Source organism: Mus caroli, unplaced genomic scaffold (genome assembly GCF_978045245.1).
Source record: "Mus caroli unplaced genomic scaffold, Mus_caroli_1 scaffold_7, whole genome shotgun sequence".
Taxonomy (NCBI): Eukaryota; Metazoa; Chordata; class Mammalia; order Rodentia; family Muridae; genus Mus; species Mus caroli.
In genome coordinates this window covers 80801103-80825035 of record NW_028227262.1, presented here as the reverse complement: position 1 = coordinate 80825035, position 23933 = coordinate 80801103, and the positions used below count along the sequence as shown (strand labels likewise).

The window sequence follows — 23933 nt, the reverse complement described above, 5'->3', positions numbered from 1 at the left end:
TCTTTCTTTATGCAGATTCAAAAATATTCATGATTTCAAGAAATATCATATCATTTTGTCCTGGGCATACTTTTCTAATGTGCTCATGGTTCCAGTTCAAACATAGTTTAAAAAAATCAACTTTATTATCATCAACTCCATATTCTTATTCTTTTTTCATTATTATATTTAATCTTCTCTTACAGTACAGTTGTTATCACCCTCCAACAGCTCCTCATCCCATTCCTCCTTCTGAGTCTCCAGCAGGATGTTTCCACACCACCATGTCTCTCCATACTCTGCAGGGTCTCCATATTTCCTGGGGCCTCAAGTCTCTCTAGGGTTAGGTGCATCATCACTCATTGAGGCTAGACCAGGCAGTCCTCTGCTGTATGTGTTGGGGACTTTGGACCAGCTTGGTATACTGACTGGCTGGTGACTCAGTGTCTGAGAAGTCTTGGAGGTCCTGGATTTTTGAGAATGTTAGTGGTCTTCCAATGGGTTGGTTTCTGTTGCTTCTGTTCTTATGCTTGCCTCCTGCTATCTGATTATCTCAAGTGCTTTCTGTCCTCAATATATCTGTTTGGAGCCTGTCCTTCCTATAATCCCAGGAGATTCAGGACTCCTCTGAGTCCAGCTTTCTCTGTGATCCTTTGATTATGGGCTCCTGTGAACATGAGATTCTGGGTGTGTCAGAGTTCTTGGCAGTCAAGCTTCCTCTGAGACCCTGAAATCCTGGTGTGACCAAGCACCTGTTATCCTGGGATCCTGTTATCCTAAGATCCTGCATGTGTTACAGTGCCTGGAAGTGGTGTCTCCTTCGAGGACCATGGAGCTGTCTGGTCTGTTCGAAACCAAGGTAAACTAGTACTGATCAGAAGGAACCCGAGCCTCTGGTCAGGCAGGGCTCTGGTGTCCTTGTTCCTGCTGTCACAGGCCTGACACAATTGGTTTGGAACAGATGTTGTGTTCCACTGATCCTAAGATCACGTGGAGAGTTCTCTGGGGACCCTGGGGGTGTCCACCGATTCTGAGCCCAAGGTGACCCTGAGCTGGCGCTGACTGGAAGGCCACATTATTGCCAACATGTGCTGTCACTTGAGTTTTTGACCTTAGTCATTGGTATAAGGCTGTTCTGTCTCAGGGTTGTTTTGATTTGCATTTCCCTCATCAGAAAGGACTTTGAACATTTCTTTAAGTGCTTCTTGGCCATTTGAGATTTCTCTGTTTAGAATTCTCTGTTTAGTTCTATACCCCATTTTCTTCTTCTTTTTTTACTTCGGTTGTTTGGTTTTGTGGTGGTTAGCTTCTTGAGTTCTTTAGATATTTTGGATAGGATTAGTGAAGATTTTTCTCAATCTGTAAGTTGCTGTTTTGTTCTATTGACTATGTCCTTTGCCTTACAGAAAGAAGATTCTCAGTTTCTTGGGCTTCCATTTATCAATTCTTGCTCTTAGTGTCTGAGCCATTGGAGTTCGGTTTAGAAAATTTTCTCTTGTGCCCATGAATTTTAGGCTCTTTTCCCATTCTATCTTTTACTAGATTCACTGCATCTAGTTTTATGTTGAAGTCCTTGATTCCCATATTCTTATTCTTAATATTCTACAAATTATTTTAATTTAACCAACCAACCAATCAATCAAGCAAGCAAGCAAGCAAGAATATAACAGCCTATTTGGCTGGCAGCACTGAGTAGTTTCAAGATGCTTAGATAGAATATGGATAGATTAGATCGAATTGAGTCAGTCCAGGTGAATCACCGTTCTTTAGGCAGTGCTTTAATGGTAAATCATATTATTTGCAGATTTGCCTAAGCCTGAGAGTTCAGGCTTAGGAATTTTTGTACTTCTTACTTGTAATCTTGTAAAAATCTCTTTAATAAAGGAATTGTTTTGTTTCTATATTAATTAACATTATAATAACCTGGTATAAAACAATCTTTTCCAAGAATGACAAATCCTAATACCTTAATCTTTTTTCATTCTTTTATATAATTCTTGGATCTCTTATACATCTTCAAATCCTTCTTGCAATGCCATGTGATTTGCTTAAGAACCTTAGTATCTTGATAAAGAACAGTGTTTATTCTTTGCTCTAACTCTTGTGAAAGGGCAAGCATAACAGGCACCCCTCATCAGTTATTGTTCTGGAGGTCTCCAGGGTCTTCATGGACGCTATCTTGAATCAATGAATCTGTCTGTCTGTCTGTCTGTCTGTCTATCTGCCTATCATTCATTCTATCTACCAACTTACTTAATAATTGTCTGTCTGTTTATCTATCATCTATCTATCTATCTATCTATCTATCTATCTATCTATCTATCATCTATCTATCATCTATCTGTCTGTCTATCTATCTATCTATCTATCTATCTATATATCTATCTATTTATTTATCTATCATTTATTTTTCTTTCTCAATATCTCTGCCTTTCTCAACATTTACATACATGTATATCATTTCACTATTTCTATCTCTTAACCTCTTCCTACTCCTGATGACCTCATCTTCCCAAATGGTCTCCCTTCTACTTTCATGCCTTTTCTTGCAGAGAGCCACAGATTTTATGATCATGGTTGCAAGACAAGTCTAATCCTTTTCCTTTAGAATGTCATTTCTTTAAATAAACCTGCCCTGCTTTATATTGATATGAGTTTCTCTGACTCTCTCCTTCCTTACCTTCTTTATGTATCCTTCCCTCCCTTCTTTTATCCAGCATTCCCTCTATCCTTTCAACCCAGCTTTCCCTACTCACCATCACTGCCTTTAAAAAGTAGTTCTTCATAATTAAAGATTTCTGTAAAGGCCATCCAGAAACTACCTCACCTGGGGATCCATCCTATATACAATCACCAAACCCAGACCCTATTGTGGATGTCAGCAAGTGCTTACTGACAGAAGCTTGATATAGCTGTCTCCTGAGAGGCTCTGCCAGAGCCTGACAAGTACAGAGATGGATGCTCACCACCAGCATTGGACTGAGCACAGGGTCCCCGATGGAGGAGTTAGAGAATGGACTGAAGGAGATGAAGTGGTTTGCAACCCCAGAGGAAGAACAATATCAACCAACCAGATCCCCCAGCATGGCCAGAGACTAAACCAGCAACCAAAGAGTACACATGGAGGAACCCATGGCTCCAGCCATATATATAGCAGAGGATGGCCTTGTTAGGCATCAGTGTGAGGAGAGGACCTTGGTCCTATGAAGGCACAATGCCCCAGTGTAGGAGTATGCCAGAGGGAAGGGTTGGGTGGAGGCAACAATGTGTGTGTGTGTGTGTGTGTGTGTGTGTGTGTGTGTCCCTCAGGCAGAGGGGGATGTAATGGGAGCTTCCAGGGGGCAGGGAGTTAACCGGGAAAGGGGATAACATTTAAAATGTAAATATCCAATAATAAATTTCTGTAGAAATGTGGGTTTCTGTTCTTTATTGTTAGTTAACAAAAGTCAAACATTCAAATGTTCATGTAATGCTTTCTTAATTGAACAAGCAACAGATCCTTCCAAACATAATGACCATGGGTGACAAATATTGAAAAAGACTGGAACATAAATCATGAATTTTACTGATTTTATTTCTAACATGAAATCATGCACGTAACAGCAAGAACTTTGGAGAGTAAATAGAGACAGTGTTTCAGTTAAGGCACTTGAATTTTTCTGCAAAATAATGGGGGAACAGAACTGATATGTTTTATTTTATGTTACAGGAAAATCGTGAATTTAACAACTTTTTGGGGGCAATTGGATACTATTGATGTTTATATGCACACATACCATATTACCAGAAATATAAAATACATAGAGATATATAATATATGAAGAAAATATTTGAGGATCTCAGTGAAGCAAAATTTTCATACAATAAAAGAAGTGTAATTAGCACTTCATTATTATTAACTGATCATCAAGAAACATCAGAGTGTGTGAGTCTTAATGAGCAAAAATCCCTAACAAATTTTGTTGTAATAATTTTTCCCTCAGAAAATAGAATTTTAATCATGACATTTTTATGTAAGTTATTATAGGACTCTCTAAGCCATACTTTCCACACTTTAATCAAATTCTAATTCTATAGGGCAAAGGGAGGGTGGTGGGAGGTACATACATAAATAAGCACCTCTGTTCTTGTTCAAGTTTGGCCCTGTTGAGCAACTTGTTTAACCTTATTTAAAATGATTTAAAAGGTCTTAATTTGGCTAATTTTAAGTTTTCAATTAGATAAAAAATAGAAAATAAAACCACTCAGGCCCACCACTTCTGCAGCAACATGAAGGGAGAGTACACATACATTTACAGATACCATACTACTTAAGCTGTTTTTCATAACAGTATATAGTCACATCATTCATTTGCTACCACTGTAGCATTTATTTAAAAAAGACTTAAGATGAGTCTGACAGGGGAGTTTTCTTAGGAGAACTAGTTATTAGCTTAGAGCCTATTTCTAGATAGCTTGTTTCTTAACACAAGCAACCACAAAGAAGAAGCCCCCTCTTCTCTTTTTTAAAAAGCATCCTTGTCTCTTTAAAGTTCCGATTATTAATGGCTCTTTTGGTTGATTTTGGTTATTTTTTGAGACACAGTCTCATATACCTTAGACTGTTCTCAAAATCACTACCTAGGCAAGGATGGCCTTGAACTTCCAATCTTCTGCCTCTATTCCTCTAGTGCTGAGAACACAGGCATGTGCTGTCGTCAGAGCTTGTATGTGCAGCGATGGGGTCAAACCCAAGACTTCCCACATGATAATCCAGTCCTTGTTGAAGGTGATGCAGATTTCATGAGACTAAGCAATTCTGAGTCCAAGGGAAAGTCCAATGGCAGTGCAAAGAAGTCCACCTTGGCCAGCACAGCCAGGTCCTCGCCGCCGCTCTCTGAGGTCTCAGCGCCCAGCTCCTCGTCTCTTTCCCTCACTTACTTATTCCTTTCTTTAAAGAAACAAAAGCTAAGTTCTCCAAAGTTCTGAAAGTCAGTTTGTATAAAGCTGAGTGAGAACTTTGACATTTGATATTGCAAGGTCCTTTATCGCAGGCACTTTCTTCATTTGGGGTCAAGGCGAGGTAAAACAAGGAGAATTAGATTCCTAAATGCAGAGTCTTGAGTTATGAAGTAACCAGAGGAATGCGCATGAGCATGCTGAAAAGCTGTCTTCTGTTGTGTGGTGATGTGCTACTGCTCAGCGTGGTCCCGGAAGTCCTATTAAGAGAGGATTTGGAGAGGGAGATGCTAGCTCCAGGGTGGCTTGTTGAAGATTGGTTCTGCATAAGTAATTTTCTTCGACTTTGTCTAGTTCAGCTAAAATTGCAACTTTATTTTTATTTTGAAAACCTTGTACTGATGGATTTGCTGCCATCTTTGTATTCCGGGTCAATTATATTCAGTGGCCACTGATCAGGACTTTACAATCATCCTGAATGCGAGGCTCCCAGAGAAAGCTCGCTGTCTGGTCACTGCCATGCCGGGGAGGGGGGGGGGCTTGGCGAACCGTTGTAATAATTTATATGTAGGTTTTAGAACATACTTCATTCTTTTAGCAGAAGGAACATGGTCTAAAATATAATGTATGGTATACAACAATATAAATTAAAATATTAAAATATTTAAAACAATATACAATTATAATTAAAAAATACAATTGTATTTTTTGTCTTTTTTAACCAAAAAACAAATTAGACATTAATTAAAGAAATGTGTTCATCAAGGAAATACATAAATAATAAACTCTGATGAAGAAATAGAGTAAAATATAACTAAATAAGAACATTTAATTGTAAAAAGAAAATTGAAATAAAAATAAAATCAAGAAACATGACTCTCACAAGTTTTTGTTCTGCACATCATGGGTGATTTTTTTACATACAGGTCTCCTGGAATATTTCCTTGACTGTAGCATGTGTATGAGGTTAAATCACTGTTTAGACAACTGTATTATATTCAGTATCACATGATTGCTGCTTAAACTTATATCTCTGTTTTGAGTGCTTAGTTTTTTATTTGTTTTTGTTTTGCTTTGTTTTGTTTAGCCAGACTCACTTTAATTTCTTTTTTTTCATTTTTAGATGTGTTTTATTTTATTTTTATTTTTTTAATATATTTTTTATTAGGTATTTTCCTCATTTCCATTTCCAATTATCCCAAAAGTCCCCCATACCCTCCCACCCACTCCCCTACCCACCCACTCTCTCTTTTTGGCCCTGGTGTTCCCCTGTACTGGGGCATATAAAGTTGGCAGTCCAATGGGCCTCTCTTTCCAGTGATGGCCGACTAGGCCAACTTTTGATACATATGGAGCTAGAGTCAAGAGCTCCGGGGTACTGGTTAGTTCATAATAATGTTCCACCTATAGGGTTGAAGTTCCCTTTAGCTCCTTGAATATTTTCTCTAGCTCCTCTATTGGGGGACCTGCAATCTATCCAATAGCTGACTGTGAGCATCCACTTCTGTGTTTGCTAGGCCCCGGCATAGTCTCACAAGAGACAGCTATATCTGGGTCCATTAGGCAAAATCTTGCTAGTGTATGCAATGGTGTCAGCGTTTGGAAGCTGATTATGAGATGGATCCCTGGATATGGCAGTCTTTAGATGGTCCATACTTTCGTCACAGCTCCAAACTTTGTCTCTGTAACTCCTTCCATGGGTGTTTTGTTCCCAATTCTAAGGAGGGGCACAGTGTCCACACTTCAGTCTTCATTCTTCTTGAGTTTCATGCGTTTAGCAAATTGTATCTTATATCTTGGGTATCCTAAGTTTTTGGGCTAATATCCACTTATCAGTGAGTACATATTGTGGGAGTTCCTTTGTGATTGTGTTACCTCACTCAGGATGATGCCCTCCAGGTCCATCCATTTGCCTAGGAATTTCATAAATCCATTCCTTTTAATAGCTGAGTAAGTACTCCATTGTGTAAATGTACCACATTTTCTGTATCCATTCCTCTGTTGAGGGACATCTGGGTTCTTTCCAACTTCTGGCTATTATAAGTAAGGCTGCTATGAACATAGTGGAGCATGTGTCCTTCTTACCGGTTGGGACATCTTCTGGATATATGCCCAGGAGTGGTATTGCAGGATCCTCCGGTAGTACTATGTCCAATTTTCTGAGGAACCTCCAGACTGATTTCGAGAGTGGTGGTACAAGCTTGCAATCCCACCAACAATGGAGAAGTGTTCTCTTTCTCCACATCCTCGCCAGCATCTGCTGTCACCTGAATTTTTGATCTTAGCCATTCTGACTGGTGTGAGGTGGAATCTCAGGGTTGTTTTGATTTGCATTTCCCTGATGATTAAGGATGTTGAACATTTTTTTCAGGTGCTTCTCTGCCATTCAGTATTCCTCAGGTGAGAATTCTTTATTCAGTTCTGAGCCCCATTTTTTAATTGGGTTATTTGATTTTCTGGAGTCCACCTTCTTGAGTTCTTTATATATATTGGATATTAGTCCCCTATCTGATTTAGGATAGGTAAAGATCCTTTCCAAATCTGTTGGTGGTCTTTTGTCTTATTGACGGTGTCTTTTGCCTTGCAGAAGCTTTGCAACTGTATGAGGTCCCATTTATTGATTCTTGATCTTACAGATCAAGCCATTGCTGTTCTATTCAGGAATTTTTCCCCTGTACCCATATCTTCAAGGGTTTTTCCTACTTTCTCCTCTATAAATTTCAGTGTCTCTGGTTTTATGTGGAGTTCCTTAATCCACTAAGATTTCACCTTAGTACAAGGAGATAGGAATGGATCAATTCGCATTCTTCTACATGATAACCACCAGTAGTGCCAGCACCATTTGTTGAAAATGCTGTCTTTTTTCCACTGGATGGTTTTTGCTCCCTTGTCAAAGATCAAGTGACCATAGGTGTGTGGGTTCATCTCAGGGTCTTCAATTCTGTTCCATTGGTCTACTTGTCTGTCGCTATACCAGTACCATGCAGTTTTTATCACAATTGCTCTGTAGTACAGCTTTAGGTCAGGCATGGTGATTCCATCAGAGGTTCTTTTATCCTTGAGAAGAGTTTCTGCTATCCTAGGGTTTTTGTTATTCCAGATGAATTTGCATATTGCCCTTTCTAATTCGTTGAAGAATTGAGTTGGAATTTTGATGGGGATTGCATTGAATCTGTAGATTGCTTTTGGCAAGATAGCCATTTTTACAATGTTGATCCTGCCAATCCATGAGCATGGGAGATCTTTCCATCTTCTGAGATCTTCTTCAATTCCTTTCTTCAGAGACTTGAAGTTTTTGTCATCCAGATCTTTCACTTCCTTAGTTAGAGTCACGACAAGGTATTTTATATTGTTTGTGACTATTGAGAAGGGTGTTGTTTCCCTAATTTCTTTCTCAGCCTGTTTATCGTTTGTGTAGAGAAAGGCCATTGACTTGTTTGAGTTAATTTTATATTCAGCTACTTCACCGAAGCTGTTTATCAGGCTTAGGAGTTCTCTGGTGGAATTTTTAGGGTCACTTATATATACTATCATTTCATCTGCAAAAAGTGATATTTTGACTTATTCTTTTCCAATTTGTATCCCCTTGATCTCCTTTTGCTGTCTAATTGCTCTGGCTAGGACTTCAAGTAAAATGTTGAATTGGTAGGGAGAGAGTGGACAGCCTTGTCTAGTCCCTGATTTTACTGGGATTGCTTCCAGCTTCTCACCATTTACTTTGATGTTGGCTACTGGTTTGCCATAGATTGTTTTTATCATGGTTGCGTCTGGGCCTTGAATTCCTGATCCTTCCAAGACTTTTATCATGAATGGGTGTTGGATTTTGTCCAATGCTTTCTCTGCATCTAACGAGATAATCATGTGGTTTTTTTCTTTGAGTTTGTTTATATACTGGATTACGATGATGGATTTTCATATATTGAACCAGCCTTGCATCCCTGGGATGAAACAAACTTGGTCAGGATGGATGATTGTTTTGATGTGTTCTTGGATTCGGTTATCGAGAACTTTATTGAGAATTTTTGCATTGATATTCATAACGGAAATTGGTCTGAAATTCTCTATCTTTGTTGGGTCTTTTTGTGGTTTAGGTATCAGAGTAATTGTGGCTTCATAGAATGAGTTGGGTAGAGTACCTTCTGTTTCTATTTTGTGGAATAATTTGTGAAGAACTAGGATTAGATGTACTTTGAAGGTCTGATAGAACTCTGCACTAAACAAAACTGGTCCTGGGCTTTTTTTGGTTGGGAGCCAATTAATGACTGCTTCTATTTCTTTAGGGGATATAGGGCTGTTTAGATCATTAACCTGATCTTGATTTAACTTTGGTGCGTGGAATCTGTCTAGAAACTTGTCCATTTCACCCAGGTTCTCCAGTTTTGTTGAGTATAGCCTTTTTTAGAAGGATCTGATGGTGTTTTGGATTTCTTCAGGATCTGTTGTTATGTCTCCCTTTTCATTTCTGATTTTGTTAATTAGAATACTTTCCCTGTGCCCTCAAGTGAATCTGGATATCTTGTTGATTTTCTCAAAGAACCAGCTCCTTGATTGGTTGATTCTTTGAATAGTTCTTCTTTTTTCCACTTGGTTGATTTCACCCCTGAGTTTGATTATTTCTTGCTGTCTTTTCCTCTTGGGTGAATTTGCTTCCTTTTGTTCTAGAGCTTTTAGGTGTGTTGTCAAGCTGCTAATGTGTGCTCTCTCTAGTTTCTTTGTGGAGGCACTCAGAGCTATGAGTTTTCCTCTTAGAAATGCTTTCATTGTGTCCCGTAAGTTTGGGTATGTTGTGGCTTCATTTTCATTAAACTCAAAAAAGTCCTTAATTTATTTCTTTATTCCTTCCTTGAACCAAGGTATCATTGAGAAGAGTGTTGTTTAGTTTCCATTGAAGGTTGGCTTTCTATTATTTATTTTGTTATTGAAGATCAGCGTTAGTCCATGGTGATCTGATAGGATGCATGGGACAATTTCAATATTTTTGTATATGTTGAGGCTTGTTTTGTGACCACTTATGTGGTCAATTTTGGAGAAGGTACCATGAGGTGCTGAGAAGAAGACATATCCTTTTGTTTTAGGATAAAATGTTCTGTAGATATCTGTCAGATCCATTTGCTTCATAACTTCTGTTAGTTTCACTGTGTCTCTGTTTAATTTCTGTTTTTATGATCTGTCCATTGGTGAAAGTAGTGTTTTGAAATCTCCCACTATTATTGTGTGAGGTGCAATGTGTGATTTGAGCTTTACTAAAGTGTCTTTAATGAATGTGGCTGCCCTTGCATTTGGAGCATAGATATTCAGAATTTATATTTCCTCTTGGAGGATTTTACCTTTGATGAGTATTAAGTGTCCTTCCTTATCTTTTTTGATGACCTTGGGTTGGAAGTCGATTTTGTTAGATATTAGAATGGCTACTACAGCTTGTTTCTTCCTACCATTTGCTTGGAAAATTGTTTTCCAGCCTTTCATTCTGAGGTAGTGTCTATCTTTTTCTCTGAGATGAGTTCTTGTAAGCAGCAAAATGTTGGGTCCTGTTTGTGTAGCCAGTCTGTTAGTCTATGTCTTTTTATTGGGGAATTGAGTCCATTGATATTAAGAGATATTAAGGAAAAGTAATTGTTGCTTCCTATTTTTTTTGTTGTTACAGTTGGCATTCTGTTCTTGTGGCTGTCTTCTTTCAGATTTGTTGAGGGACTACCTTCTTGCTTTTTCTAGGATATGGTTTCCGTTCTTGTATTTTTTTTTTTCTGTTATTATCCTTTGAAGGGCTGGATTGGTGGAAAGATAATGTGTGAATTTGGTTTTGTCATGGAATACTTTGGTTTCTCCATGTATGGCAATTGAGAGTTTGGCTGGGTATAATAGCCTGGGCTGGAATTTGTGTTCTCTTAGTGTCTGTATAACATCTGTCCAGGCCCTTCTGGCTTTCATAGTCTCTGGTGAAAAATCTGGTGTAATTCTGATAGGCTTGCCTTTATATATTACTTGACCTTTTTCCCTTACTGCTTTTAGTATTCTATCTTTATTTAGTGCATTTGTTGTTCTGATTATTATGTGTCAGGAGGAATTTCTTTTCTGGTCCAGTCTATTTGGAGTTCTGTAGGCTTCTTGTATGTTCATGGGCATTTCTTTCTTTAGGTTTGGGAAGTTTTATTCTATTATTTTGTTGAAGATATTCGCTGGTCCTGTGATTTGGAAATCTTCATTCTCATCTACTCCTATTATCCGTAGGTTTGGTCTTCTCCTTGTGTCCTGGATTTCCGGATATTTTGAGTTAGGATCTTTTTGAATTTTGTATTTTCTTTGATTGTTGTGCTGATATTCTCTATAGAATCTTCTGCACCTGAGATTCTCTCTTCCATCTCTTTTATTCTGTTGCTGATGCTCACATCTATGGTTCCAGATTTCTTTCCTAGGGTTTCTATCTCCAGCGTTGCCTCCCTTTGAGTTTTCTTTATTGCGTCTACTTCCCTTTTTAGGTCTAGTATGGTTTTGTTCATTTCCATCACCTGTTTAGTCTGGTTTTCCTGGAATTCTTTAAGGGATTTTTGTGCTTCCTCTGTAATGTCTTCTACTGGTTTAGCAGTGTTCTCCCCCATATTTCTTTAAGTGAGTTATTAATGTCCTTCTTGATGTCCTCTAACATCATCATGAGATATGCTTTTAGATCTGGGTCTAGTTTTTCCGGTGTGTTGGGGTGCCCTGGACTGGGCGAAGTGGGAGTGCTGGGTTCTGATGATGGTGAGGGGTCTTGGTTTCTGTTAGTAAGATTCTTACGTTTACCTTTCGCCATCTAGTAATCTCTGGAGTTAGTTGTTATAGTTGTTTCTGTTTACAGATTGTTCTTCTGGTGATTCTGTTACTGTCTATCAGCAGACTTGGGAGACAGGCTCTCTCCTCTGAGTTTCAGTGGTCAGAGCACTCTCTGTAGGAAAGCTCTCCTCTTACAGGGAAGGTGCATAGATATCTGGCGTTTGGACCTCCTCCTGGCCGAAGATGAAGGCCCAAAACAGGACCTTTCCCAGAAGCTCTGTTGCTTTGGCGGGTCACAGAAGCTGTCAGCTTCTGTGGTGCACACTCTCACCTGTGCAGTCTATGTTCGGTGGAGTCCAGTAACCAAGATGGCTTCGGCCAATCTAGACGCAAAAGCCTCCTGGTCCGGGTGGTCACCTGTCCTCTGGCCACGAAGGTGCCGGATGTCTGGGGCCTGAAAAGGGCACTTCCTCAGAGGCTCTGTGGCTCCTGCCTGTCCTAGAAGCTGTCAGCTTCTGTGGTGCACACTCTCACCTGTGCAGACTAAGTTCCTAAGTTCGGCAGAGTCCTGGAACCCTCAATTTAATTTCTTAACTAAGATATTTTCCAAAAATAACACGTTATTGATATATATTTGACATGAGAAAAGCAGATTTATTTAATGTAAACAACATGATGAGTGTGACACTCTCACCATAGTGACTGCTATTACTGTCTCTCGGCTCCAATAGTTTGATTCCATCCTATCAACCGATTCATTTTGCTGCTCTGTCTATAATCATCTTGCATGAGCAGACAAAATCTCATTTCTTCATTTGAAAATAATGTCCATTTTAAGGTTTTGAAAATGCACTTGTGTATTTATTGTACTCTGAAACATTTTGGTGTTATACAGTTTGGGTGAATGATTTCTACACAGCAAAGATTATGCTTTTTCCTCAGTCTCTGCTACATCTTTGTCCTTGCATTTCTATTAAATTGGAAAAAATTGGGGACCAATTTTTTGTGGGTTCCTTGGTGTCCTTATCTCTCCAGTGTCAGCATTCATGGGAGATCAGCTCTCTCCAGAGGGATTTGGGTATGGATTGCTGTGGCACAAGGTCAGCTCCAGGGTGCAGACAGAAACCAGAAGGATCTCATCCCTGCCTGTAACCTCCCCCCCCCTCAACCTAAAACCTGGCTGATCAAGTTTCACTGTTAGCAGGAAGAGAGCATGGGGGTGGAGCCTGCCACCCTTTCATTCTGCCACTCTCACTGCTGCTACCTGCCGCCTAGCTGTTCCAGAGCCAAACACGTGGTCACCTGAAACTGGACTCCAAGGATGATTTGAGGGGAATGGTCCCCTTCCCCTTCTTCATAACCCAGTGTCTCGGAATAGTAAAATTGAACCTTGAGCAGACTAGTTGTCTTGGTTCCATTCTCTTTTGTGCCACCTAGCTCCCTCTTCTCTTCCAGATTCCAGGATGCCTCCTAGGCTAGAACCCAGACATATGGGCTGCTGGCCGGCCGCAACAGAATTGGCAAACCAACTCGGGACTGGGAAATGGCAGAGGACATTTGGAAGAAGCACTGCTGGTTTGGAGCTCCATGGAAGAAGAAAATAATTAAAGGAAATTCATATCGGAAAAGGTTGGTACTGGCTAAGTTGAAACAGTGTTAAACCTGGGCACTAAATTCACTTAGGTTCAGCAGTGAAATTTATCAGGGGCTAGGAAAGTAACAGGCAGCTAGCCGTAGCTCCCAGAAGCTATATTTTTAGTCGTGAGAAAAGAAAGGGTTTAATAAAAGGGATTTAATAATCAGGCAGATGGCTTCAGTTAGAAACTGCATCATGCGGGAGGAAAATGTCCCAGAAACAGAGAGAAATTTCAGGGGTGCCCTGCTTTGTTCTCTCTGGGCCTTACAGAAGAAGTTCTCTGCCCTCTTTGTGGTTTTGTGTTTGTGTTTTTGTCTAATGTCTGGTGCACCAATCTGTTCACGTGTTCAATTCATGTATGTTCGTGTCCAGTCTGAATGAATGAATGTTCTATGTTTTATGTTGGATAATAAAGATGGCTAAAAACAAAACAAAACAAAACAAACAAAAACAACCAAAAAAAACCCCCAACTTTATCTAGTGGTTCATCAAAGCCAAGAGCATCCACATGCTTCAACCAGGAAACAGGCACACAGCAGGAGGGCCCCCCACTGGAGAAACTGTTCTTTATAGGAAAAAAAGAGTCTACAGCCTCTTAGTTTTGGGGTAAAAAAGCTGATAAATATTTTTTTCCTGGAGGGTTCTCTGCAATCGTGATTAATGTGTTTGGCAAATGATAAAGTACCTTTTATTCTATGATTGTAGCTAGAAAAATTAATATTCTCTGATTGGTCTAAATGTAACTGCTCCATTTGTTTTGTTTTGTTTTTTAATTATTGGTAATGTGCTCTGCACACAATCAGCTCATAAGTTATTGGTTAAGATTAAATAATTGTTACATTACTAACAGATTAGTTAGCCTTAAAATTGATAACTCAGGTTTAGAGTCCTTCCAACACGTGGTATAAGGCAGGCCAAGAGGGTGGGTCTCTAAGGATACTTCTAGTTGAGATAATAATTAATGTGATTCTTATCCTAGAAAGTAGAATTAAAGATAAGATTTAAAACAATGTCTCTTTAATGAAGCATTAAAGCTTGCATATATTCATAGGTATTAATTGGCAGCCAAACTTCATAATATGATAGTAATGCTTCTAATATTGATTCTATAAGTGATAAATTGTTTTGAAATTGAATTTTACTTTCCCAAAGTTAATGTTGCAAAATAAACTTAGTAATTCTTTACAGATCTAGCCAGATGCTGTGTTAATAAAGTTCAAATTCATAGTTTATAAAGAGTCAATCAGACCGTAAAATTTATCAAGGCATTACAATCTGGCTTGCCTACCTTTTAAATAGTTATTATAGATCCAAAAGTTTGTCTCCTTTTTTTCTCTCTCCTTTGCATCTTAATGATTGTAAAGGCTTTGCTTCTAGTGAGTTTGTAATAACTGGAATATTTTGCCTCTAGTATGGCTAAGTATTGATTTACATTATGTGAGAATTTTTTTTATCATTTCTGCTTCTATACAAGAAGCCAAGAGTTTTAATCTTTCAGTGTATATTGTCTCCTAAGTGGAACATATTTTATTAGCTAATGCTTCTCAAGGGAAGTTTACTTTAAATCCTTGCTCTCACCCAAAAGATTCAGAGGCAATATCTTTTTATTACTTGGGGTTTTAGTTTACTAAAGAAGGTTTTGCAGAAAATAAAGAAAGCTTTTATAATTGTTATTATTTATAATCAATGGTAATTAAATATTAGCTGTGCCCAAAACAATTCCTGGGCAAGAGAAAACATTATTGTAAAGTCATTTTTCTCATCCTCCCATCTGATCATTGGCCCACGCCGAGCCAGCTAGCTGCTGGCTCCTGTCGTGTGGGGCCTTAGGGCACACAGGACCATGGAGCTGCCACTTAACATCACACACATCACCTCCGTTTCAGAGATGTGGGGCTCAGCAGCGGGTTAAAATCCACAGTCCTTTTCAGAGTGACTCCACCTGCCAGGGTGACAGGTGGCCAGGGCTGAGAAGGACTTAAGATATATGGGCCCCTCCGAATACCCTGTAGGTGACAGGCTCAAGCCCTCGGAGCCACAACAAGGCCGAGGGTAAACTAGGTTGAGGTGGCTTTCACCTCAAAACACAGTTTCAACGTCCTATTAGAACCACTGTGGTACTAATAAAAAATTGTAAAGTATATTTGTATATTTTTAGAAAACCTATAACAAAAACTGTGTCTTAAAAACCTGAATAAGTGTATGTTCCTTGTTCAATACAGCTATTTATTTGGTTATTATAAAATATTAATAATTGACCTATTACATACCATCTTTTTAAATAGATTGAGAATCAATATCCCAAAGATAAGTTAAAAATTGTTTTTATACATGCTTATGTATCTTCTATAAATTCATACAAGCATACATCCCAATTATTGTGTTTGGAAACCACCCCTATATGAGAAGTAAGTACATGTGAATTAGATCACATGCTTATTCTTTTGAGTTTTCCCCTGTTTCAACACAGATAATCTAGCTGTGTTCTGTAGATGGTGTTTTAAAATGCTGAACAATCAAACCTTAATTTGTATATTAATAGTCAATGTTATATCTCAGAGCTCACAATTACTTAAGATTGTTTGTCTCTCAGATGCTATTAATTCTCAATTTTGCCATTGCTTATGTGTATACAACTCATAGAAAAAATGCTGTCCTTTTAAGAAGGCAGTTTTTAGACATTTATTAAATTGTTCTAGATTACCTGGACTTCTTAAAAAATGTCACTCTAGATTTATATTTCAGGCAGTCTATAGGTTGTACATATAAGATAGATTGGATATATAGCCTCGTCCTTTATATATTCTAAACAGTTATGGTTTAAGATAATATTTTAGTATTCTTAAGATTTGTGCATATATAATTCTTTCCTTTTAGTGTCCTCAGTTACTACTTGTTTCCACATAATAGTATTAATTCTTGAAGACTTTTACTTAATAAATTGCTACAAATAAATGCTCTTATTTCTAGTTAATAAATAAATAAATTATGCACATGTGACTATTAATAACTTTTCAAGCTTTCTAGTTACAACCGCTCCTTAAGAGAAACAATTGAAAGTGCAATTAGTCACTGCACTGCCCCTTTTTACATGAATACAGTCAAGTATTTGAAATGTTTTGTCAACAAGTTATTAATTCTAAGGATTAGATATTGTGAAACTTTAAAACCTTAACTTCTTAAAAGACAAAGAAGGGGAAAATTATATCCCCATGCATACTATTTAGTGCATTACCGTGCACACTATTTAAATCATACTTTTATTTTCGAATTTTGAAATTTAGAAGTCAAAGGATTTAATAAATGCTTTATAGTATCTTAAAAGGATCTAATTATTGGCTTATGATTTGATCTTAAACAGCTACCTTATTAGGTAAGGGAAAAACATAGGTTCTCTCCACAGAATGCTGCAGAAGCATGATTGTTAATTCGTGTGACGAGCTGGCAGGTGAGGTGACTCAGTGCCCTGATTGAAGTGACTAGGAAACTAAATTGGGTACATGTTTTAGACCCATCCTTGCTTCCCATTTTTTCCAGTTTGGACTAGCTTCAAGCCTTTTAACTTTATGGCAAAAGAATATCAGAGACTATATTTTGACTTAGTAAGATCAGTCAATTTAAAGAGTCATAATGCTTTTTCTCTTTTCTCTTTTCTTCTCTTTTCTTCAGTGACCAGTTATTCTAACTCAATCTTAGACTGGTCTAATATTTAGTCCAATCTTAGAGATTCCTATTATAGATAACTAAAATTCTTAATTACCTAGCAAAATTAATTCAGAGCACAGCCTCCACTTCCAGAAAATCTCTGGCCCTTTTACTAATTCTAAAAACCAGCTCCCCCACAAGGAGGCGGGAGACTGAGCTTGAGCCTTGCTAATTTGCAACTGAATAAAGTACCTGGACTTCCCCAAAAGAAGCTTTGTATTGTTACCTTCTCATTGTCTGGATCTTGTTTTTCAAGCAGGTCAATCAACACCCTTCAGCCTGACTGTTGCGGGAGTGCATCCCCACCCCCAAGAGCATGAAGGTGGCAGCTACTAATTTTCAAAGGCATTCCAGCATGTATTGTGACTTTCGGTCTGATTTGAGAGTAAGGTTTGCTACTAGGGTTAGAAAGGCAGAAATTTCAAATATTAGAAGAATATGGTTTTTATTCTGATAAGACGGGCTTAGTCCTTTAGCTGATCTCTGAATTTCCACCCTTCCTGTTATTGCAAGGTCCCCTTGGTTCCTCAGGCTGTAGAGATATTAGGGATGAGGAAGGTGACCTCCAGCTCCTAATATAGCCTAAGAGCCACAAATTATGGTGTTACTAGTGACATAATTCTTGTAGAGGCTGAGCTCCCTTGGGAGCTGCACAGTACTCAGAACTGTGCATGCTGATTCGTGATAATACAAATTCAGTATGGGCATCAGCGTGGGTGCAGGCGATGCACGGCAGGGGAAGGTCCAACTTGACCATTTCTGAGTTCCCTGAGACACAACCGGTTTGGATGGAGGTTGGTATCTAGTTCCAGTTACAACCAAGAATATCTTTCTAAGGCTCTGCCTCCCCTCCCCAAAAGATACCAAGAGCCATGATTGTGGGTCATGACAACACCCATGGGAGGAATCGGGTCAATGCTCCCCCAGCCATGGTTAAGGTCCATTCATTCAAGAATGAGGAAATTATTTGATCACCTCAGTTAAGTGTGGCCTTATTAAGCTTAATTCAAAGTGGGGAGAGAGGTTGGAGACCATACCGTGAGAAGGGCAAGCACTTCACAGCCTCCCACCCTAACAAGCCAAATTGCCTTGTGATATGGAGCCAGTCGTCACCCCCTCCTCTCTGTTCCCCACCTGTCATCCAAGGCTGTTGAGGAGAATCCACTACTCTCCTTCAGTGTTATCATACTATGGTGCCTTTCAAAATTGTACAGTTAATCTTCACCAGTGTTCCAATGCCCCAGAAAGATCATGTAGCTGACTACTTGGTATTCAGTAAGAATTCAACTAGGAAGTTACCTATTCAGTAACTAATTAGCATTATAAAAGACAGAGCCAACAGCTCAGGGCTAGTCTGCAAGATGCTTACTAGGAAAGAAAGGAGAGACTTATCCAAATAAAGTTTTCCATGAGAGAAGTTAGGAAATCCCACTGAGAAAGGTTTCTTCATTAGGCCCTGAGAATTCAGAGCCTAATGAAGAACTATAGAGCATAAATAAATTTTATGCCTCAGCCCAGCCTTTTCTTTTTTAATGTTAACAACAGGGAGGAGATGTAACCTCCCCTCCTCAGCCTGAAACCTGGCTGATCAAGTTTCACTGTTAGCAGGAAGAGAGCATGGGGGTGGAGCCTGCCACCCTATCATTCTGCCACTCCCACTGCTGCTACCTGCTGCCTAGCTGTTCCAGAGCCAAACACGCGGTCACCTGAAACTGGATTCTAAGGATGATTTGGCAGGAATGGGCCCCTTTTACTTCTTCATAACCCAGTGTCTAGGAATAGTAAAATTGAACTTTGAGCAGACTAGTTGTCTTGGTTCCATTCTCTTTTGTGCCACCTAGCTCCCTCTTCTTTTCCAGATTCCAGGATGCCTCCCTGGCTAGCATCCAGACATGTGGGCAGCTGTCCGGCCGCAACACCTGCCTGTTCCTTAGTTGCTTTGTCCCGAGGGTTTCTGGCAGGTCCTTCTTGGTCAGGTACTTAAGCAGAAGTGGTTGTCTTGTGCTCTAGGGTGTGTCAGCACTTCTGGGAGACCAGCTCTCTCCCAGCGAGATTTGGCTATGAAGAGCTGTGGCACAGGATCAACTCCCGATGTGGTGGCACAAGGTCAGCTCCAGGCACAGATGGAAACCGGAAGGATCCTGTCCCTGATTTTGTTTTTTGATGATCAGCTAATGGAAATGAAATACTAATGACCCCTTTATTGTATGAAAACCTTTGTCTCCTTGTGCTTTCTGAAATATTTTCTTTATATATTATATATCTTTAGGTATTCTATTTTTCTATTACGAATGCTTGTGCATATGCACATCAATATTTTCCAATTGCCCCTCCCCCATTGTTAAATTCACTGTATTCCTATAACATATACCATAAAAGATGTCACTTCTGTTTCCACACTATTTTGCAAAACAACTTACACACCTCAATTGAAACCCTGTCTCCATCTACTTTCTGTGGTTAAGTGTTAAGTGTAGGTCTCTATGTTGGTTATAATTCTCATTATTCAGTAAAATTCATGACTCATGTTTCAGTTTGTTTTCAGTCTTTGCCCCCATGTCCATTATGTTTTGGAGGATCTGTTGCTCATTCAATTAAGAAAGCATTAATTGAACATCTGAATGTTTGACATTTGTTAACTATTAATAATGAACAGAAACCCACATTTCAACAGAAATCTTGAAGTGTGGAGGAGAACTATTTTTTAAAGTCAGTGATGGTGAGGATGGAGGGAGGGTTGGATGGAGAGGATAGAAGGAGGACTGGATAAAAAGAGGGGTAAAGGGATACATAGATAAAGGAAGGGGAGAGGCAGAGAAACTCTTTTCAATAAATGATAAGGTGGGTTCATTTAAAGAAATGACTTCCTAAAGGACAATGACTAGACTTGCATTGCAGCCATAATCATAAGTATCTGTGGCTCTCTACAAGAAAATGCATGAAAGTAGACGGGAGACCATTTGGGAAGATGAGGTCAGCAGGTGTAGGAAGAGGCTAAGAGATGGAAATTGTGAAATGGTATATATACATGTAATTGTTGAGAAAGACAGATATTGAGAAAAAGAAAAATAGATGATAGATAGAAAGACAGATGGATAGACAGATAGTTGTTAAGTAAGAAGGTAGATAGATGATTGTTAGGCAGATAGTAGACAGATTTATACACAGACAGACAGACAGACAGACAGACCGAGAGATTCATTGATTCAAGATAACAACCATGAAGACCCTAGAGACCTCCAGAACAATAACTGATGAGGGGGTGTCTGTTATGCTTGCCCTTACACAAGAGTTTGAGTGAAGAATAAATACTATTCAGTTGGAGTATAGTGAAAAACCACTGGAATGAAATGAGACATCATGAAGACACTTAAATCACATGGCATTGCAAGAAGGATTTGAAGTGCTCTGAGTCTGTACCTTGATTTACATGTATAAAACAACTTGGCATGTAAAAGCAACTGCTGTACATGTCAGAGTATAGAAGTAAGAAGTGTGTTCCTATTGATCTTATAGACGCCCCAGAAGTCTTTGTTGCTGCTCAGTCTTCCCTCACAGGCACTAAGGGAGCTGCTGTAAAGTTCTTACTCTTTCACTTCTTCATAGAGAACATCCACTCCATATTGTGCTCTTATTCATCAAAGCATCATGTCTATCTGTAATTGCACATGCACCCTTAGACGCAGAGGAATATGGATGCCCCACAGATTGATAGACAGTGAAAAAACCTGCTAAAGCCACAGACACTATGATATCCTGCCCCAAACCTGTCTTTGAATACAGGGGATACACCAACTGAGAAGAATACCTTAGATTTCAAAGCTTCAGCAAGTAGGACACTTGCAGGCTCTGTTGATGTTGATTACAATTGAAGAATTACACTGGCTACAATAGCATACACACTGAAAACAAAGTACAACCTACAGTTGCCAGGCTACTTCCCAGGCATATTTCCATTGGGAAAACCATCAGTAAAACTTGCAAAGCCAACAATTATGTGGAACAGTCATTTCCTAGGTGAACAGTGTAAGTCATGAAGCCAGCACAGCTGTTTTGACAAGGTGCCAGCAAAGCTGAGACACATGTTGTGATTGTTGATCTTTATTACCAGTTTGAGTCTCTGCATGATACACCCTTGGGGGCTATTAGAATACTGATTCAGCCATACATTTTTTCTGACAATATTGTTTCTTTATTCCCCTAAGAAAGTCCCAAATGTACTACTCCTGCTCTCAAGCAAGTAACCTTAGTCGACCCTGCTTGGGAATCTTTCCTGTGCCCTGGAGATTGTTATTTGACCCTAAGGTAGTCCATGAAACAAAATAAATAGGATAGATTCATCTCAGGAGAGGCTGACGAGGTTCAGCAGGACAGAACAAATGACAACAGACCATAGCACAGAACTCCTTTTACAGTATATGTAGAGTTTCTTAGAATTATAACCTACAAGATAAAAGGCCACATAAACTAAGTCCCTAGTAAGAACTCAGCAACAAAAACTAGAATGACTAAGATAATGTGAAATGATAAAAATAAATCAAACAAATTCTTATAAGGTTAAAAATAACAACTACAACAGTTCCTAAGCCTGAACTCACAGGATTAGGCATATCTGCAAATAATATGATTCACCATTAAAACATAATAATGTACTGTTTAAAGAAGGGTGATTCACGTGGATGACTTGGAATCTATCTAGATTATAACTAAGCATCTTGAATCCACAAGGTGCTGCCAACTGAAGAACAGGTTGTTATATGCTTGTTTGCTTCCTTGAGCTCAAATGACTTGTAGAATTTTAAGAATAAGGATATGGAGGTGGTGATAATAAACTTTTTCTACCCATGTTTAACCTGGAATCCAGGGCATTCTAGAAAAGTATGCCGAAGAAAAAATTATATGATCTATATTTCTTGAAACCATTAATGTTTTGAATCTGTATAAATAAAGAAATTTTCTGATTATTAGTTGGTTTGAGTTGAAAAGCATCCCAGTCTTGGTGTCTTACACGTCACTATCCTCACTTGTTCCTTGCATCCACTCTGGAACCCATTCATGTGTCCCGGCCCCAGCAATTACGCCAGAATCACCAAGATCAACATGAAGACCTAAGAAACACTGAAAAGGAAGTAAAAGCCAGTCTCTAAATGATATACTCAATTTCTGGTTACAATGTCCCATAGAAAATAGAATCTATACAATTCTTTTAAAAGACATTTAAAATAATACTCCCAAGTTTACTTAGAAAGATAAAAAACCATATGGATAGACATCTAACCATAAAAAATATGAATGTGAATTTAACAAATTCCCATACTTCATTAAAAGAAAGCAATAAAAATGAAGCTGAAGAATTGATGAAAATTAGTTAAAATCATCAAAAATTAGCTAGATAAATGAGATGTAATTCTCCTGATGCAGAGGCAACACAATGGCTATTGCAAGAAGGAACATAAATTGGTGGTACTTGATATCTAGTCAAACCACCCATACAACCAGATGAGTCTAGCTAGCCAAAGCTCTCAGCTACAAACAATTACTCATGTTTTTCCCTCTTCTCTCTCTATCACACACAGGGTGTTTTGCTCCTCTCCAGTCAAGAGGCACATTGCCAGCTGGGCTGCCGCAGGCAAGGAAGTTTTTTTAGGGTCTGTGAGAGGAAAATGTGTAGCTTGCAGGCAGTAATAAACTCCCAAATCCTCAGCCTCCACTCTGCTGATATTAAGTGTAAAATCTGTCTCTGATCCACTGCCACTGAACCTGTCAGGGATGCCAGGGTCCAGTTTGGACACCAGATAGATTAGGCGCTTTGGAGACTGGCCTGGCCTCTGTAATAACCAATTCAAATATGTCTTTCCATCACTATCTAAGAGGCTCTGACTTGAATTACAAGAGATAGAGGCTGGTTGTCCAATGGTAACCGATAAAGACAGTGGAGTCTGGATCATCACAGCATCACCATTGGTTTCTGAAATTATAATACAATAGTGTAAAATCATGTGCAAAGTTTCTGAGCAACCTTTGTGAAATCTTTTGTTAGTCCTTTCAAGTAAGATCCTGGCAGCTTTTGAAATTTAAAAATACTATATATCAAATGCCTTTTCACAAATCAAGTGATTTGAATGTTCTAAACATCAGAGTCTATACCGTCCCATCCAAACTATGTCAGATTATTGATTTTAGCGGAGCTAATGTTCCATCTGGAGTTTCTCATTAGGATGTATCAGAACCTCCCATGCCCATCTGGAAGAATGTGACCTGTACCAACACTGCCAGACAGCACACATAGGCAGCCAGAGTTCACCTTCCATACCCATTCTCCTTCACCTTCATCTCACCTTACCCTGAATCCAGAACATTAGCAGAAACAGGAACTGGACAGGACTCATCATTTTGACGACATATCCTTAGGAGAGTGATCATTGAAGGCAAGAGGACAGTTGAGGTTTTATCTCAGGTTAGCAGGGCTAGGACCTCCCTAGGGAGCAATATACAAATGATCTGGTCTGTATAACAGTGTATATAGAGGGGATATTTAAGTGGGCTTCTTGAATGTGAAAAATAACTCAAAAAGTGAAATTAGTAAAACAAAATGTGGTTACTGAAGGGAGAATAAGGATGTTAAAGGAATGTCAATGTAGTTAAAATCACTTATAAATATGTGTCAACAAATTAGTCTTCCTGTGTAGTTTGAAATTTACTTAAATTTTGTCTATATACACACATGACTAAATTGCAAAGAGGGGGTGGAATGTAATTGAGACACAGCTAATTATCATCAAGGATGAAATAAGCTCCCAGAACTTTGTGTCCTGTCTCTAGTGCATTGCAAGAATACAAGATAGAAGCAAATCATTCAACTCTCTCCTCAACTTATTGATTGTACACTGACTCTGTATTAGAAAATGTACTTTTAATTATAATC

General features: G+C 38.8%; 1 pseudogene; it reads right to left on the bottom strand.

Moving 5' to 3' along the window:
• Nucleotides 1-5021: 5021 nt before the first annotated feature.
• LOC110288471 (SOSS complex subunit C pseudogene) lies at nt 5022-5334 on the bottom strand (annotated as a pseudogene).
• Between the last annotated feature and the right edge of the window lie 18599 nt (nt 5335-23933).